Below are 18390 nucleotides of genomic sequence, written 5' to 3'. Positions count from 1 at the left end.
CCACTGATACCACTGTTGGGGCACTATTCCTCCCACTGACTTCAATGTTGGGGCACTATTCCTCCCACTGACACCAAGTATGGGGCACTATTCCTCCCACTGACTCCAATGTTGGGAAACTATTTCTCCCACTGATACCAAAGGGACACTATTCCTCCCACTGACACCAACGATTGGGCCCTATTCCTCCCACTGACTCCAATGTTGAGCCACTATTCCTCCCACTGATACCAATGATGGGGCACTATTCCTCTTACCAATACCAATGGGACACTATTCCTTCAACTTATACCAATGGGGAACTATTCTTTCTACTGACATCAATCATGGGGCACTATTCTTCCCTCTCACATCAGTGATAGAAGCCCCTGATCTAACTAAAGAAAGCTCTTATCAAACTGACACAAAGATAAAAAAGACATTGGATAGTGCAAAAAGAAATTTAAGAAGCTTAAATAAAGGTTAAATAGAAGGCAGGTACACACTAAAATGAACAAGAGGCACTTTGCAGCTATGGAAAACTACAGAATTATGCCAGAATCACTTTTCCATCTACCTGTCTGTAATTTTGCAAAATGTTCAGCCAAGTTTTAGATCGAACCTTCAAACATGCAGAATGCAAGACTTATGACACTGATATCTCTGCTGCCACTTACTGTAAGCATTTCAGGGCATTTGCCATCCATTCATTAGCATTGCAGGCATAGCAAGAATTCTGGGAAATTAAACCCCAGCTCCTGGAAATCTGGAAACCCTCCCTTGCAGTGGGGCTGTATCTGCACTTCAAGGGTTGACTGTGTCTTTGGTCCAGGGGAGAGAAGCAATTTTGGGATCAGGAAGGCAGAGTCTAGGTTCTGGGACTCTGACCAGGCCATCCCGGAATAGCTTAGCAAAAAAGCATGACTATCCCTGCAAATCCAGTTGGCAAGAATAATGCGATTGAAGACTATCCTAGGGCTCCCATGCACCTGGGGCCCCTGGGCAGTGCATTCCACTGAAATCCCTTTTTCATACAAATCCATAATTCCTGACAGAAACAAAGTACAATAAAACAAAGCATATATTCAGGTAGGACATTTTAATACAAATCACCTGATACCTTACACCCCTAGATAACGTCTACCTGAAAGCAGAAAGCGATATCTCTTTAACCGTCACAGGCAGATATGTCATATCTGGTGTCTGGACATTTAGCAGATGATTCTGCATATTATCCTACCAGTGGATAGGATGCTACATGTACCTATGGAAGGTTATTAACCATGGTATAAACTTGTGAGGGATTTGATCCTAGCCTGGGTCTCCGCCTAAACCCCCTCCCCAAATGAGGTGATTGGCCCTTGGCTTCAGTAGACACCCCCTGCTGGGTCACTAGAAAACAGGCTGTCAGGCCTGGAGAGGTAAGAGGAAGAGATTCTCCCTTTTAACATCAGGAACCAACTTTGGGAGAAAAGGTACCCTTTTGTTCAGGACACTTGAATCTGCCTAAACCAAGGACTTCGGCAAGTATTCTACCCCCCTAAACTTCTTTCTGTTATCTCTCTGTTGTGTTATTGCTCTCTGTATCTATCTATCTATATATATATATATATATATATATATATATATATATATTGGCTACATCTTTTTATGTAAATATTTTTATTGTACCATTGTGACCTTTTAGTAATAAATCCTATTTTATGAAAAGCGTTGAACTGTTTCTAAAGCTCTGTAATGCAAACTAAGAATCCCAGTCTCTGAAGAGTGGTACTGTTTGTTTTAAAACCTCTGTATACATCTGCCTGCGGTGACAGTGTGTATACAGACGCTTATTCAAACATCATAGTGTTACTGCTAAGATTTGTGAGTTTCCTCCTTCTCTGTAAAAAGGTGGTGGTGGCAGTGTGAAGGGTTAATTGCGTAATTAACCTGACCAACTAACAATTGATCTCAGGCTGCGGGCACATAGATTGTGAACTGGAAAAGCTTTGTGCAGGGTGAAGCTGAGCGTGGCATTGTTACACAAGTGGCAGCACGGTTTTAGATTGGCTAGTCGTTCGATCACAGGTTGGTGAGAAGGACTGGGGTCTGACGCAGCGCCCGTCACACCCAGGAGTGCCCATAAATTAAGACAGTCTTGCACTACCGCAGGTTCCAGCAGTGGACTATCCCTTGGCATTATCACATCCAATGAAGGACTATGGACCATGAATTAGTCTTGAGGACGTCAGAACCTTAGACTGCCAGAGTGCAGGGAGAAGACACTATGATGACCGGTTTAGCAGTGCACAGTTATGGAGGTTTGGGTAAATAGATATTCTTTTCTTTGTTTTCTTTAGTTCTTTTCTTTGTCCCCTAGACCTAAAAGAACAATTAATCCTTGCAGTGTGGGCCCCACTCCCACTGCAAGGGTTAATTTTTATGTTTCCCAGAGTAAAGCTTTAAAGGGTAACTCTACTTTCATGGGAAAAAAATAGCAAATTAAAAAAAATAATATAGAATATACAGCTATGACACAAGTCATATTATAATTGAATGTTATTAAAAATTACCTTTCCTCTTCAATCTGGAGCAGCTGTAATTTGCTGTGAAATACAATGCAATATGGCAACACGGAGGTGTCCTGTACACGGAATGAAAAACGAGGGCTCTAACATATGAGCCCGAAAGTATGGGCATGCGGACGCTATCCCTTATTAATTTAATTAAAAAAAAACAAAATTCTCCTCAGGAATAGGTAGGAATTAGGTTAGGGCCCCTTTAAGAAATCTGACAGGGAAAAAAGCAGGAAGAGAATAACCACGTGATCTTGGAAAAAGCAGGAAAAATCACATTACCTGGAACATTCTGGAATTTTAGGGGCTCATTATATAAAGGGCACTCCGTGACAGATTTCTCACAGTTGGTCAGAGTTGGCCAACGGGCTACCCACCCTCCCTCCCTTGTTGCAAGGCACTATTTATGTGGTTTGTGTCACCTTTTCTATAGAAAAGCGGGACTTATTGATAGAATTATTTTGGATAGCTCGAGTCCTTAATGAGTGTGCAAGTTAATTCATGGTTGATAATTAAAGTGTAAGAATTTTGAATAAATTATATTGCAAATTTAATTTTTTATGTGAATTTCCAATAAAAGTGCCAACATTTTATGCCAAAAGAAGAAATATTGTGTGTGTGTCATTATTTAAATTTAAATTAGTTTAAGTATAGTTATTTCGGGGAAGAGGGATAAAGTGCGGCCTGCATTCCCATGTGTACAGACTGCCCCTGAGAAACATTATTTCCTGCTTGTGTGATTGGCTTACTGATTTTCCCAGAAGTCTGTACTAAGACACAAGTCAGCCTGTGGGCATCCCCTGCAACAAGAATGTCATTTTTGATGAGATACTCACAAGAGGAAATCATGTCTAATGGGATGCAGACCCTGCCACTTTCCACATGGACACAGACAGACAAACAACTATTTCTCCAGAATAACTAAATGTATGAATTTGCAACAAAAAGAGCAATAGAGAGAAAATCAATGGGGGCATATGTTCTATTGACAGCTATCTAAGTGGATAATTTCACTTTCTTTCACTTCCTTTTGTGTCGCTGGGACAGGCAGTGAAAACAATAACTAGATACAGGTTCTAACTTTTTACCTCTCTATCCAAAACAAACAACTGGCAGCAACATTTTGGCAAAGCCTGTGAAAGTGTGTAACATGTTTAGCTGCGTCTAGCTGTGTCAAGAGTTTGGATGTTAATTCATTGCATTGGCCAGAAAAAAAAATGTATTCTGACCATTGAAATTATTTAACACTCAATCGCTAAAAGCGTGTGTTTAGATGCATTTACAAGCATCCACAAGCATCCAGCATTTTTTCTGCCCAAACTCTGCTGCTCTTGGACACACTGCTGAAAGCCTATGTGTGGACGGACACATAGGATAACATTCAGGAGAGTTCAGAGGCAGGAAAAAAAAGCCAGATGTCCCAAAGAGCTGCTGTAAAAATGTGAACTTTAGCAAGGTAATGGATGAAAATAAAGCCTAAGTTTAGGATTTTGTTTTAATCAGCAGGGATTCTACATACAACAAGGAATCAAGAAATGTCCCTTGTGCTGATGGCTACTTTCTTGAATGCTCCATACTCCCTCTGTGGTAATCTTCTGGTGTCATAAAGGGTTAATACAACCACTGAACCTGTCATAGGAACTTGTGAACAGTGCTGACCATGCCCACCGCTTCTACCCACCCTCCCACCCTCCATTCATAAAAGCTGTACTACAACTATCATCAATGAAAAGCACTTTATAAATAGAGGACAGGAGAATGAATGAAAAGTCTGCCTGCTCCATTCATAGAGTGCTTTTCACTGATAAAGACCTGGTTCCCACCGATGCATTGTGTCCATTTTGCAGTGCTTTATGCAGTGCGTTCTTAGCATTTACATGCATGTTTTTGCCGCTTTTTAAAACCGGTGTCGTGTTTTTTTTCAGCTTTTTTTTTTAATTGAAGTTGAAATTTTTTTGTTGCTGGGCAGAAAAAAATGCAAAACGCGGCAAAAACACAACAAAAACATGGCAAAAATGCACTACATGCATTTCAGCAGCTTCTCCTTTGAACTCTATAGTACCAAAAAAGCAGTTTTTTGCATTTAAAAAAGTCTCTGACCCTTTCCAAAAGCGCAACAGTTCAAAAAAGCATCAATGTGAACATGTCCCACCGGAAACCATGTTCAATGGACTGGAGTGGGTTTCTGCAAAAAGCACTAAAAAACACATTGGTGTGAACCAGCCCAGAATCAAAAGTACGATTTCTATGAATTGAGGAAAGGGGCAGAAATAGGCGGGTATAGTCAGCACTCTGGATGAGTGTTCAGGACAAGTCTAGTGGTAGCATTAACCCTTGCAGCACTGGAAGATTAGCACTGTGGGGGTATGGGAGGTACAGAGGACTTTGGATTTAAACTAACACAGCAGCCACCAGCACAAGGGACACTTCTTATTGAATACCTCTTACTGCCCCTTGTGCTGATTTAAAAAACAAATTAAACTTTTCCTTTAGATGCCCCTAATAGCGTAATAGGATATGATAAAATGTAAACTAAGGCCTTTCAGCAATATAGTTTTGTCAAGTAAAACTATTACAATTGTGCAGTATGCCATTTTTATTGCCCTAACTGACATTCAAAATGTACATACATACGTGATGCTTCTGATTCTGACAATTTTTTGTGTAAAAATATATTGCAAAATATTCTCATTTAGCGGAACATTTTTTGTGTACTTTAATTTTATGTTGTTTCACGGTTATTTCTGAAGTTTTTAATTGGTTATGTTTCACCAGGTCTTTGACACTGACAAGTTTGGAATTTGCATAATTTCCACTGAACTGACACAGCTACAAGAACCTATTTCATGCCTGATTAAATCGTTTGTCTAAAGTTCCTGAGAAACATACAACAATATTAGATGTCCTCCTTTTAAACAGAGTTGTCTGCATTACGGAAAATTAATTTTGAGGCAGCATGAAAGAAAATGTTGGATGTCTGCTATCTACTAAATTTTCAAAATGAACTTTTAAACAAAGTATTGAGGTGACATTTATCTATATATACCTGTAACTTTCTGGAACATATAGGGGGAGATTTACTAAAACTGGAGCATGAAGAATCTGGTGCAGCTATGCATGGTAGCCAATCAGCTTCTAACCTTAGATTGTTCAATTAAGCTTTGGTAATAAAAACTGGAAGCTGATGGTTTCTATGAGGAACTGCACTAGATTTTGCACTCTCCAGTTTTCGTAAACCCCCACCATCACCACCCTATAGTTATAATGATAAATGTTATTGGCTGTTATTGACATTTCAGGAGACCTTCAAGACCCATTGCAAGGCTTTGGAGTTGTATGATGTTTTTATTCCACTGTAACAACTTACTTATGTTATGCTAAGTAGTATAATATTTCCATTGCAACAAAGAACTATTTAGAACAACATGTATAAATACATCAGTGGTTCATATAGTGAACTTGGTGTGGAGTTATTCACCCTGAGGTCATCACAGAGGACAAGGGGGCACTTTTTACGTCTGGAGGAAAAGAAATGTAATCTCTAAACACAGAAAGGTTTCTTCACAGTGAGAGCTGTGAAAATGTGGAATAGACTCCCTGAAGAGTTGGTTCTGGCCAGCTCAGTAGATTGCTTTAAAAAAGGCCTGGATTCTTTCTTGGGTACACAGAATATAACTGGATAGTAACATTTATAGGTAAAGTTGATCCAGGGAATATCCAATTGCCTCTCGGGGGATCAGGATTTTTTTCCCAGCAGGAGCAAATTGGATTGTGCTTTGCTTGGGGGGGTTTGCCTTCCTCTGGATCAACTGTGGGTATAAGATTATAACTTTTTTTTTTTTTATGGTTGAACTGGATGGACTTTTGTCTTTTTTCAGCCAGACTAACTATGTAAGAACACACACCTTACCTTACCATAATTGCTTCAGTGCACTTCAAACCCAGAACTTTGCTTCCACCATTGATTCTCATTTGGCCTGGTCTTTAAACACACACATATATACTACTGTGAAAAAAGTTTTAGGCAGGTGTGAAAAAATGCTGTACATTAAGAATTCTTTCAGAAATAGAAGTATTAATAGTTTATTTAACAAAATGGAAAGTAAATGGACAGAAGAGAAATCCAAATCAAATGAATATTTGGTGTGACCACCCTTTGCCCTTTGATGCAAAACACCATCAATCCTTCTAGGTACACTTTGCACACGGTTTTTGAAGGAACTCAGCAAGTAGGTTGTTCCAAATAGCTTGGAGAACTCTCTGTGGATCCACTTATGTACAACCAGCCTGCCCATACTTCCCAGTCCCTGCTGAACCAGCCGAATTGCGTTCCATGTATGGCCGCCCATAGAGCAGTAAGGATGTGAAACTCCCTTCCACAGTTGGTGGTGTCAGCAGGGAGTGTAGAAAAATCCAGAATACTTTTTAGAGGTGTTTCTCAGCAAGACAGGGACATGGAAAATAGTAGTGACGCACATCCGCGTGCACACACACATATTCTCCTCTCAGGTTAAACTGGATGGGCCGGTGTCTTTATTCAACCTTGCCAACTATGTAACATGATGCTGGCACTGGCGAGGGACCTTGCAATTGTCAGACCATTGGAACAGAGGCAAATATCTCTGCCAATTCCACTTTAAAAGAAACCTGTCATGACAAAAATATGTAGAATGCCCTTACTTACCTTTTTTTAAAAAAAATACTCTTTTCCTGGCTGTCATGCTGATGGCTTGACCTCGATACTTTCTGTATCGTGTACTTGGAACAAAGATTGAAATAAATAGATCTGGCATTTTTAGAGGTCAGCAATGTCAGCCTTTATATTTCTCTTATGACAGGTGTGCTCTAATTAGTATCTGATCATATTGGCTCTAGTGTATGTGTAATTGTACATGTAATTTGTGGCAGATTTACTATCAAGCACTGAAGACTTGCGCCTATAGGCAGCAGAGGCAATGAGATAGTTTTCCCTTTACAATCATCAAGCTCAAATTTTGTCCTCGCTTTTATACAGTTATTACATATAAACTTTTTTTTTTTAATAATACATTTTTATTGAGAGGTACTACGCTAAATCAGCAATAAAATCACCTAACATCCATTACCAAAGTTATATGATATCCACTAGGCATTAGAAGTAATAACAAATATAACTGTGCTACAACTCCTAGTAGGCACGTATTTGTACAATTGTGCAATGACAGGATGTTTACAAACAAGGCCATCATTTTTCATAATCAACATAATCAACAACGACAAAAAAAAAAAAAAAGAAAAGTCGTCCAGGACCACTTGCCAACCATGCTATAACCAAAAGATGGCTACAGTACGGTCGGGGAGGGTGTCCATAGATGTCCTCTGAGAACCATGCCCCCCACACACCTAAGGCACGCATCTGGTGCGATCTGTGATCGCTGTGTCCTTCAGACACAGCTGATAACAGATCAAGGTAAAGAGCCAATCAGAGCTGTCCTTTATCATGTGATTAGCTGATTACACTGTAAACAGGAAATGCTGGTTATCAGCAATTCTTTCCTCTCCCTGACAGCACATGAAGAGAGAAGAGCCGGTAAGCGGTGGTCCAAACAGGGGACATCTACACTGATAATCAGTTCCCTGTTTATCAGTGCAGCCCCATCAATGCCACCTTTCAGTGCCCCTCAGTGATGCCTGTCAGTACCCAACAGTGATTTTTGGCAGCGCCCTTCAGTGCTGGCTATCAGTGCCCATTAGTGATGCTTGACAGTGCTGCCTATCAGTGCCTCTTCATCAGTGCCATCTATCAGTGCTGTCTATCAGTTCCCATCAGTGCTGCCTATCAGTACCCATCAGTGCCTCCTATCAGTACCACACATCAGTGCCAATCAGTGCCACATATCAGTGCAGTCTCATCAGTGCCTCCTCATCAGTGCAGCCTATCAGTGCTGCCTCATCAGTGCCTATCAGTGCAGCCTATCAGTACCCATCAGTGCAGCCTCATCAGCGCAAATCAGTGAAGGAGAGAAGTCACTTATTTACAAAACTTTAGAGCAGAAATTAAGAAATCTTTTTCTTTCAAAATGTTTGGTGATTAAATATCATCAAAAGAAATCACTGTTTGTCTAAAAAAAAGATAACAATTTTGTTTGGGTACAGCGCTGCATGAGCGTACAATAGTCATTCAAAGTGTGACAGTGCTGAAAGCTGAAAATTGGCCTGGGAGGAAGGGGGTGAAAGTGTCCGGTAGTCACAATATGCTGTGTTTACACCAATAAGGCCTGATTCACATGGGCATACCTATCCGTACACACGTGTTCTATGCATCCATGTACAGGCAGTCCCATTCATGTCTATTGGACACAGCCACCAGTCACTATCTGCTAGCTGTGTGGGTGCACATCTGTGAATGCACACTGTCTGCTTTTGGGAACAAGCACCCATATGGCTGTCAAATAGACACCAGCAGCTCTATCCATGTAGCCTCTACATCCAAATAGACATGAATGGGACTGCCTGCATGCGGATGCATGCAACCTGTGTGGGCAAAGATGGCCCTTTGCACAGATGTATACATAAATACATTCATGTTTAATAAGGCCTTAAGCAAGAAAATGTTCTACACAGGAGAGAGAGATTACTTTGGACACCAAACGTTGGATGTTTGTGGATCCAATGATGGAAATCTGGCCCTAAGTGTGATAGTGGCTTTAGACTGTAAACTCCTCTTTTAGGCAAAGCCTATTGTGAATTCTGCTCTATTAGTACAGGAAATCCATGATTTATGTTCTGCAGGTACTCCCCATGATTTTGTGTTTCCATTGATGCAGAGACATACAATAGACAACACATCTGGAGTACAATTGTGCTTTTACCTTCCTGATTACGCACAGTACCCTCGTGCAAGTGCAGATGGATATGTTCTACACAGGAAAGCCATAGAATATAATGCACCCTGCACTTAGATAGAAGTTCACTTCCTTTACTATTGATGAAAAATCTTAAAAGATTTTTATCAGCGGTTCCTGGTTCACTGCTGTAGAAGACTAAACGCAAACAAATAATTATATTATATATATATATATATATATATAAATGTGACCTAAAAAATCACTCAAGGCTGATATCTCAATTCTTCTTACCCACCTTCCTGTATATAATCTCCACATTCTCCTAAAGCGGACTTTTACAGCTTTTTCTGCCCTCTCTGTTACAGAAAACAAATTAAAGTGTTACTAAACCCAGGACTCTGCATTCACTATATCTGGTCTCCCACAGTACGCACAACATGGAAATACAATTATTTTAGTAAATATAAACTGCTAAATACCATTTCTCATCAGCAGTTAGAGCAGTCTTGTGACTTCTATCAGTATCCGGTAGAACACTGGTTAAAGCTTGTACGAGGAGTTTTCATTCTCCTCTGACTGTTCTATGAGGCTGAAAGACCCCTGACCCTCTGTTTGGACAGTGCTGATTGGCCCTGTGCTGATCATATCCACCCTCCCAAAGAAAATAAAACCTCTCTAGCAATACACACTAAACTGAGCATGTGCAGAAAGTCTCCTAGAGCTCTGTTCTATCAACAGATGGATTGGGGACAGTGAAAAAAGGGGAGGATCAGAGACCAGATCAAACATCCTTTTTACACAATGCAGAGGATTAACCCCTTAGGTTCCACAGTGAGTATAACAAGCATGCTTTGCTTCATATACAGACTGATTTTACTGTTGTAGGTTTAGTAACACTTTAAATATCCATAGATCCTTGTATGAGATGCCTTTCTAATATCAGCAGCGAATGGGAGGAGCTGTAAACTGAGATGCAGAAAGTGAGTGTACATAAATTGTGTTATTAACTCATTCATGTTTGGAGTTAATGAAACCCAGCCAAAAAATGAATGACTTATAAAAAGATCAAATAATAAAGCAGCTTCTGCTGCAATATTCAGCTGTGGAATATCTCTGGAATTGTGTCCTGCAGTACTTCTTTTCAACCACAAGGTGTCCTTAGTTTTCAGCATAGATTGACAGTCTGCATCATTCAACCCACTTTATGGGCTGCTCCCAGCTTGTGACTTGACAGTGAGCCCAGGTTCACACTGATGCGGCGTGGAATTCACAGCGGTTTCTGTGCGAATTCCGCACCGCATCACAATCGCACCCCGTTCATATGAACCGCTACGGGTGTGTATGTTAAGTTAACAACACCCCGGTTCGCAAAATGCGATGTGCAGAATCTGATCGCATGGGTGTGAATACCCATGCGATCCGATTCTAGTGCGCACAAAAAAAGGGCCCTGTACCTTTTTGGTACAGAAGCAGTGCGATTTGAGCCATACAAAATGTATGGCTCAAATCGCACCGCACAGAATTAACATGTGATTTGCACAGGCCGCACCGCATATGCCGCACCACATCAGTGTGAACCCAGGCTGAAGGAGAAGCAGCACAGTGATGAGCTCATCTTTCCATCACTCTGGCCTCTCTTCCAATCGGCTTGTTCGTTTCTGACTCAGCTCTGCTTTACAGGGAATTACAAGAGGCCGATACCATGTCACATTTAGGTACTTACATTTCTTGCATTGAAAAAAAAAATTAATAATGTATTAATAAATACATAGCTGTATTTGTTTGTGTCTTTACTAGAGTTCGCCATTAAATATTTGGTGATGCACAGATATGAATAAAGTATATCCTGACACATGTACCACCAATTCCTCACATTACAATTACAATTCTACAATGATGCCTGACACCATGATGTTCACATGCTTCTACATGAATTATGCATATTACAAACCCTACATCATATTTACGGAGGCAAAAGTTGGGAAGCCCATCAAACCATCCAACTGCACCCACCCATGGTAGATGGTATTTAAAGTAAACTTCCCACAATCCTGAGCAATTGAGACTAAGAGTATAATGAAAATACATAAGTAGGGGTTACATCCAGAAGATCTTATGTGAAAACTCTCAGTAGATCCAGAGATATAGGTAGTTAAAGCGGAGTTCCACCCAAAAGGGGAAGTTCCACTTTAAAGATTGGTCCCCCGCACCCCATTAAGGCACCTTTGTAGAGAGGTTGGGGGGAACGGGTACCCGAATTTGACAGGTACCCGCTCCCACTGTGATCGCCTAGGCGATAGGAAACGGAAGTTGTTCTCCTACCCTCCCTCCCCAAAGTCTTGTGGGACACGTGACAGGTCTCAGAAGATGACGGGGCCATTCAAGAAGCACAGCGCTACTCGCGCATACGCAATGGGCCCCGGCTGTGAAGCCACAAGCTGTCACAGCCAGATGCCCACACTGAAGACGCCGGCACCTGGAATACAGGACGGCCGGTGAAACGGGCTGCGGCGGGGGCAACACAGGATCGCGGGACAGATGAGAGGCTGTTTTTTAAAAGTCAGCAGCTACAGTTTTTGTAGCTGCTGACTTTTATTTTTTTAGAGAGTGAATGGAACTCCACTTTACGGTATTTGCAAATCTTTCTCCTCCTAAAACATTACAAAGGCTGTCCATCACATTACAAGACCTGCGAGGAGGCTCAGGAAGGGGCGGGGACAAGCTTGACTTTTACAGAAAATGTCAAGTTTTGCATAAAAATTCAGCTGCATTGATTGCTGAATCTACTCGTCATTTTGACATGACATTCTCACTGAAGATAGCAAGGTATTGTTTTCTTTTGGATTTCAGACTGAAAAGGCTCAATTAACAAAGAGCTGAAAACAAATGCTGCCTGTTACACTATTTATAAGTTTGATGTAGTAATTTAGTCAGAAGTGTTTAGCTATGAAATGAAGTGTCGCTTGCATTCTTCATTTTGCTAACATTTCATTCAAGTTAATCAGGCATAAAATCATTATTAGCTGAAAATATATTAACATTTATTTTCAGTGCGTCGTATTTTAATTAGATGCTTTAATCCCCATACGAGTGCTGGTAATTATGCAGTAGTTAATAAAAACATCCCATTCCTATATTATTTATGTTGCCATTTTATGTTTTTAATATAAGTTAGCCAAAAAGGCTTGTGTGTCTAACCTGTTAATAGGTCTAGACTGGGGCCACTTTAAGGGCTTCTAGGCTTTGTTTATAAAGTGATAAAGCTGTCCTTAGGCGTTAAAGCAGGCACCAAGTGATCCAGACACATAAAGCCTATTGTCTTGAAACTTTACCATGTGCCAGTCATTATTCTGCAGTAAGTGCAAATCAGGTTTCTCCTTGGCACACCTGACCTCATCTACTCTCATAGACCTTAAGCCCCCATTCACACCAATGCAATTTGACAACTCAAAATCAGCATGACAAGTAGCACCCTATTTGTGCCTATGGAACTGTTCAAATTGGTGCAACTCCAACTTGCGCCAATTTTGAAAAAGGTTCCCTCAGTATTTTTGGCAATTTCATGTGTAACTTTCATTGACATCTCTGCATGAAATCGCACAGATGTCGGCAAGCCACACATGAAACTCACTGACCGGCGACTTGGAAATTATGCTACTTCAGCTGAAGTAGCGTGATTTCATCAGCCACTTTTAGTGTGAACCAGGACTAAATCAAGGTCCAAGCTTTAATCCTGCATCTGATTACCAGGTTTTTCAGTTTGCTAAAGCTCTGGATCTGTCAGTGTCATGATGGTACTGAGGTGAGCTCATATGTGAGTAGGTGACATGGAATCCTCCAGTATATCTACGGTCCAGTTGGTGTCCTGGGACCCCTTTATGGAGGTTTGGACTTTGAATGCATGCTGACCCTGGCTGGGACTCTTAAGTCCCCCGTGCTTTATTGTGTGGAGGCTACAGCGCACTGTAGATGAGTGCAGAGGTGCTCTAGTGGCAGTGGTAATGACAGGAACCATGCTTCACAGAGGGACTAAAGCTTGCAGAACATACCAGATATGCTGGGTATATAGTACACCAGCATACAGAAGGGAACAGTGGTTCATATCAGGCAGCAAGCCAGCAACCATAGCTCAGGAGCATACTACATAACCAGCTGACTCAATACAGGCCAGGAGTTCGGGCAGGCAGCAAACAATCAAATCCAAAAGAGATCTGAGTTCCGTACATAGAAGTCAGTCCAAGCAAGAAACAGGCTAGAAACAAGCCACAAGGAAAGATAACATATGCAAGTGGAAGTGTTTCTTGGGTGCCTGATATGTGGAGGCAAGTCCTTTAAATAGTCTCTTTAAGAGAAGCCCCTATGATATCATTGGCAACAATGTTGTATGTGAAACCCTGAAGTATGAAGACAAACACACTCAGTTTTACGAGATTTGGGCATTCTGGATTGATTTTAGAACCTCTAACAAATACAAGCAGCTGATGATGTAAGTTTTTTGAATGTGAATACGGATTTGCACATTATACTTTCTAATGCACATCTTCATAATACTTCAATGGGGACAATTTGAACTGTTTTAAATGTTTTATATGCTGTGTCTACTCCCCCCCCCCAAGTGGTGGGAGGGATTTTATATGTTCTAGGACCCCCCCTTTTTTTTTACTCCCTGCTTCTTTTGCCTTTTCCCTTTGATCTTTTCCCTGACACTACTGTGTGCTTACAGTACTACTCCAGCCTACTGGGGTTGGAGAAGACAGACGAAGGGAAGAAAACAAATTCTCTTGCGCTCTATGACCCAGCCTGGGGTAGATAGATGCAGCCTGGACTTGGAAGTTTCTAACACCAGTGCATATGGGGTTGTGAACCTCCAAACAAGGCAGGGGAAGCCCAACCAATACTGAAAAGCGAAAACAAACAAAAAGCGCACCAACCTTGCGCATTACCTCAGTAAGCCAAAATTTATTGATAACAGAATAATACTCACAAACACTGAAGTAAATCATTCATGTAAGTCCTCAAAGGGACTGAGGATAAAAGCAGCCTGCGCGAGTCCCATCAGAGGACCTTAGTTGCTTTTATCCTTAGTCCCTTTGAGAACTTACATGCATGATTTACTTCAGTGTTTGTGAGTATTATTCTATCAATAAATTTTAGCTTATTGAGGTAATGCGCAAGGTTGGTGCGCTTTTTGTTTGTTTTCACTTTTCAGTATTGGTCGGGCTTCCCCTGCCTTGTTTGGAGATGCACAACCCCATATGCACTGGTGTTAGAAACTTCCAAGTCTAGGCTGCATCTATCTACCCCAGGCTGGGTCATATAGCGCAAGAGAATTTGTTTTCTTCCCTTCGTCTGTCTTCTCCAACCCCAGTAGGCTCTGGTATTAGGCCCTTATTCGGGACTTCATTGTAATTCCTGTTAGCCTTTTGCATTAAATGTAGAAACTGTTGTATTATGCTCCTGGGTTGTACGGGACATTTGACTTTGCTAGGTCAACATGTATCTAAGACTAGTCCTTTTTTTATGTTACCAGAACTATGCTTGAGTCTTTTGTTCCTATTGACTCATGCTTAGGTTTTCTATATGCCTCTAAATAAAGATTAGAAAAAAAAACCCTGAAGTACTGCTGGCTGAGTTTTGATTTTCACCTACAGGTAAGCTTATAATAAAGCTTATCTGTAGGTAAATAGAATATCTCCTAAACATTCACCTTTTAGGAGATATTCTTGGGAGCAGCAGCCCATGCCAATCCTTCAGAGCTCTGTGCCGCGGGAGTGACATCATCGCAGCTCGGCCATTCAAGAGGCCGCAGACCGCAAAACCGAAAAGAAGACCGGGTACAGATGAAAACCTCTGCAGCGCACCACTGGAAGGTTTCATTCTCAGGTAAGTCTTTCATAATATGCTAGTATGCAATGCATACTAGCACATTATGCCTTTACCTTGCTGAGTTTTTTTTTTCACCTTTACTAACACTTTAATTGAACTAACGGAGGTTAAAAGCTGAATGGTTTCTATGCAGAAGTGAGCCTGATTTTGCACTCTCCAGCTTTAGTAAGCAAACCCCTTATTGTCCATCCCTGACCTGGCAATCAGCCTGCTGACTCAGCTACTGTCTGCTGTTGCTGTGACCATCTGTCCGAGCGAGCACACCATTTAAACCTCTGGCCTGTTTCTGATTGTTGTCTGGCCACCCAGAGGGTCCACTGAACATTCCTGGGTCTACTGACTCCAAAGACATGCTGGTAGGTTAATTGGATGCTGTCTAAATTGGCCCTAGTATGTGTATGTATGAATGTGAGTTGGGGACCTTAGATTGGACGCCACTTGAGGGTTAGGGACTGATGTGAATGTACAATATATATGTAAAGAGCTGTGCAAATTGACGGCACTATATAAGTACCTGAAATAAATAATAAATAAAAGTAAATACTGTAATGACTTCCAGCTCCAGAGCCAAAGCTATGGAAGATTCCCTGCAATGACCTGCTCTCTCTAAGTTAGTGAGGACAAGAGATCCAACTGTAGATCCTAAACCTACCATTCGCAAATAAAATGTACTGTGTTTGAAAACTCTGGAAATATACAAAAACAGAGGGTGAATTTAAGTGTCAGCCCTGTTACCTACAACAGAACTGAAATGATAAACAAAGACAACTAATTCCCCTCTTATCCACGTAGACACCTTTTATCAATCAGAATGCAGACATTGAGAATGAGAACGAGTCATGTTTGCAGCAGCTTCAATAAGCCCAGTGCATTGTGTATATACATTGGCCAACTCTAAGCCAGCTGAGCACAGTATCGCACCTGCACTGAAGTATGCAATGTATTATTTTTTAACACATAATTTAAAAGATGTAGACTTATAAGCTCAGGCACCGGCCACAACACAAATCAGATTTCAGAGCTCGAATGAACCTGACTGTGTATTGTATCAATAAATCTTATGATATAGCAATTTATTTTTACTGCAATTGTATTATATTTATTTGGCTAAGTGGTACAAGAACAGCTGCCTCCTCAGTCATATTTGGTCTGGTTAAGTAGATGTGATTGGTTGTAAGATGATTTAAATAGATAGCAGTTTTGTAATGTGTTTATTTTTCTGCTATTGCAAGCTGTATATACTTAACTAGGGATCATAGTGTTTTCCAGGAGCTCACTGGGTTTCGTGATACCAAAATAAATGCCTGTTAATCAGTTATAATGGCGCTTTTTACCTTGAAATTCCTGTCTTTGTGTAGACTGCCCATGGTTCTTATGGTGGCATAATGTAATATGACTGCTTTAATCTGAAGTGTATTATGTACTTTGAGACTACAATTATCTACAATATTTGGCTTCTACAAAAATTAGTAACTTGTACTTGACGTCTGGTTTTCTAAAGAAACCATTTCAAGTCAGGTAGGCGATGCTTTAGATTTACTTTTGCATAAAGGCTCTCATACCTGACCTTGAATTTCAGCTTTTTCAGCTAATTCAGACACCACCCAGCTCAACAAAAGCCAAGGAGCCAGTTGGAAAATTGTCTGCTGTAGAGAGCTTGCATTCAGTCACATGTAGTCAATGTTCAAGTATTCTCACAGCCAGCACCCGCAAAAACTGCCAGGGGAGATTTACTGATCACCCGTTTTGCGTTGATGGAGGAATCTGCTAGGCTTCTTCCCATAAGCCTATAGGCTGAAGGAAAGAAATATGTGGGTTTATGACCAGTTTAAGTCTATGTTTCCATTTTCAGTTTTAGTGAGGGCCAGAAATGGGAACCATTCAGGGATTATTTGTATTGCGCAGCATTTTCAGTTATAGGCATTACTCCAGGCATAGGCATTTTCATTTAAAAAAAATCAAAAAAATCCAGCTTTTGCTGAAAAATTTTCTCTTGACTTTGAACTGCCACCCCCCCTCCACAGTAATTCTATCCCCAGTCATCTGAATTTGTATGGTAGCCTGCATCATTGAGACACTTTCTGAAATGTGGGCATTGCTAGATTTCAGTAACTGTGAGTGGCATAAAGGAGAATGATTAAACTGAATCTGTCCCTATTCACTTTATATACTGCACAGATATGTCATTGTCCTTGTGTCTTGCAGTCCTTGTACCCTCAAAACACTCCTAATTACTGTACCACAGCCTTACAGACACACATTAACCTCTGGGCAAAGGATACTAAAAAAAACTCATTCATGGCATATGCTTTTCTGCACATAGGAAGCTATCACTCTCTGTGAATCTGTGTTTAAAAACTTAATTAAAAATAACAATTCAGACAACACTTTGGTCAGGACTACCTAACACAATGTAATGTATACGGTGCATGAGTATGTAACATACAGAGTACAACAGTCCTGCTGAGGGAGTGAGAGAGAAAGAAAGTAAGAGTCAAAGGGGGGGGGGGGAGAAGGAGTGAGAGCAAGAAAGAAAGAAAAAGGAAGGGAGAATAAGAAAGAAGGAGGAAGGAGCAGGGGGAAAGAGAAGGGTGAGAGAAAAAGGGTGAGAAAGCAAGGGTGAGATAGAGATTGAGGGGGGGAGGGGGGCAGGGAGATGTGGATGGAGGGAGAAAGGGACAGAGAGGAAGAGCTAGGGTGAGAATGGAATAGAGAGTAAAAGAGTCAGAGAGAGGGTATAAGCGAGCCTAACTGGGATCAAGAGGTAGAAGATGCTTCAGGCCTCATAAAAATAGTCCATTATATTTTTTTCCTTTCAATAATTTAATATCGTATGATGTTTAAAATGATATCCTTAATTAAAGTGGCCTTGTCACCACGGTGTCACTTGTAAAGAAGCCTGGGCTGTACAAGAAAGCATTTATACCAGAGGTCAGCAACCTTTTCTCCATTAAGTGCAATTTTTAAAAGCTTCAGACAATGGATCTGCCAGTTAACAATAGCATACTGAGTTATTTTTCAATTTTTGCACTCATAGTTGTAATGCTAATGGCAAGTTAAACTTTCAGACCTCAGATCAACCTCAAAATAGACTTCAGATCCACCCCAGTTTCTGAACCTTCAAACCTCGGATCGGCTCC

The sequence above is a fragment of the Staurois parvus genome, unplaced genomic scaffold (genome assembly GCF_062004578.1).
Source record: "Staurois parvus isolate SC_StPar_1 unplaced genomic scaffold, SC_StPar_1.0 ptg000186l, whole genome shotgun sequence".
NCBI classification, from domain to species: domain Eukaryota; kingdom Metazoa; phylum Chordata; class Amphibia; order Anura; family Ranidae; genus Staurois; species Staurois parvus.
This window is presented reverse-complemented; position numbering follows the sequence as displayed.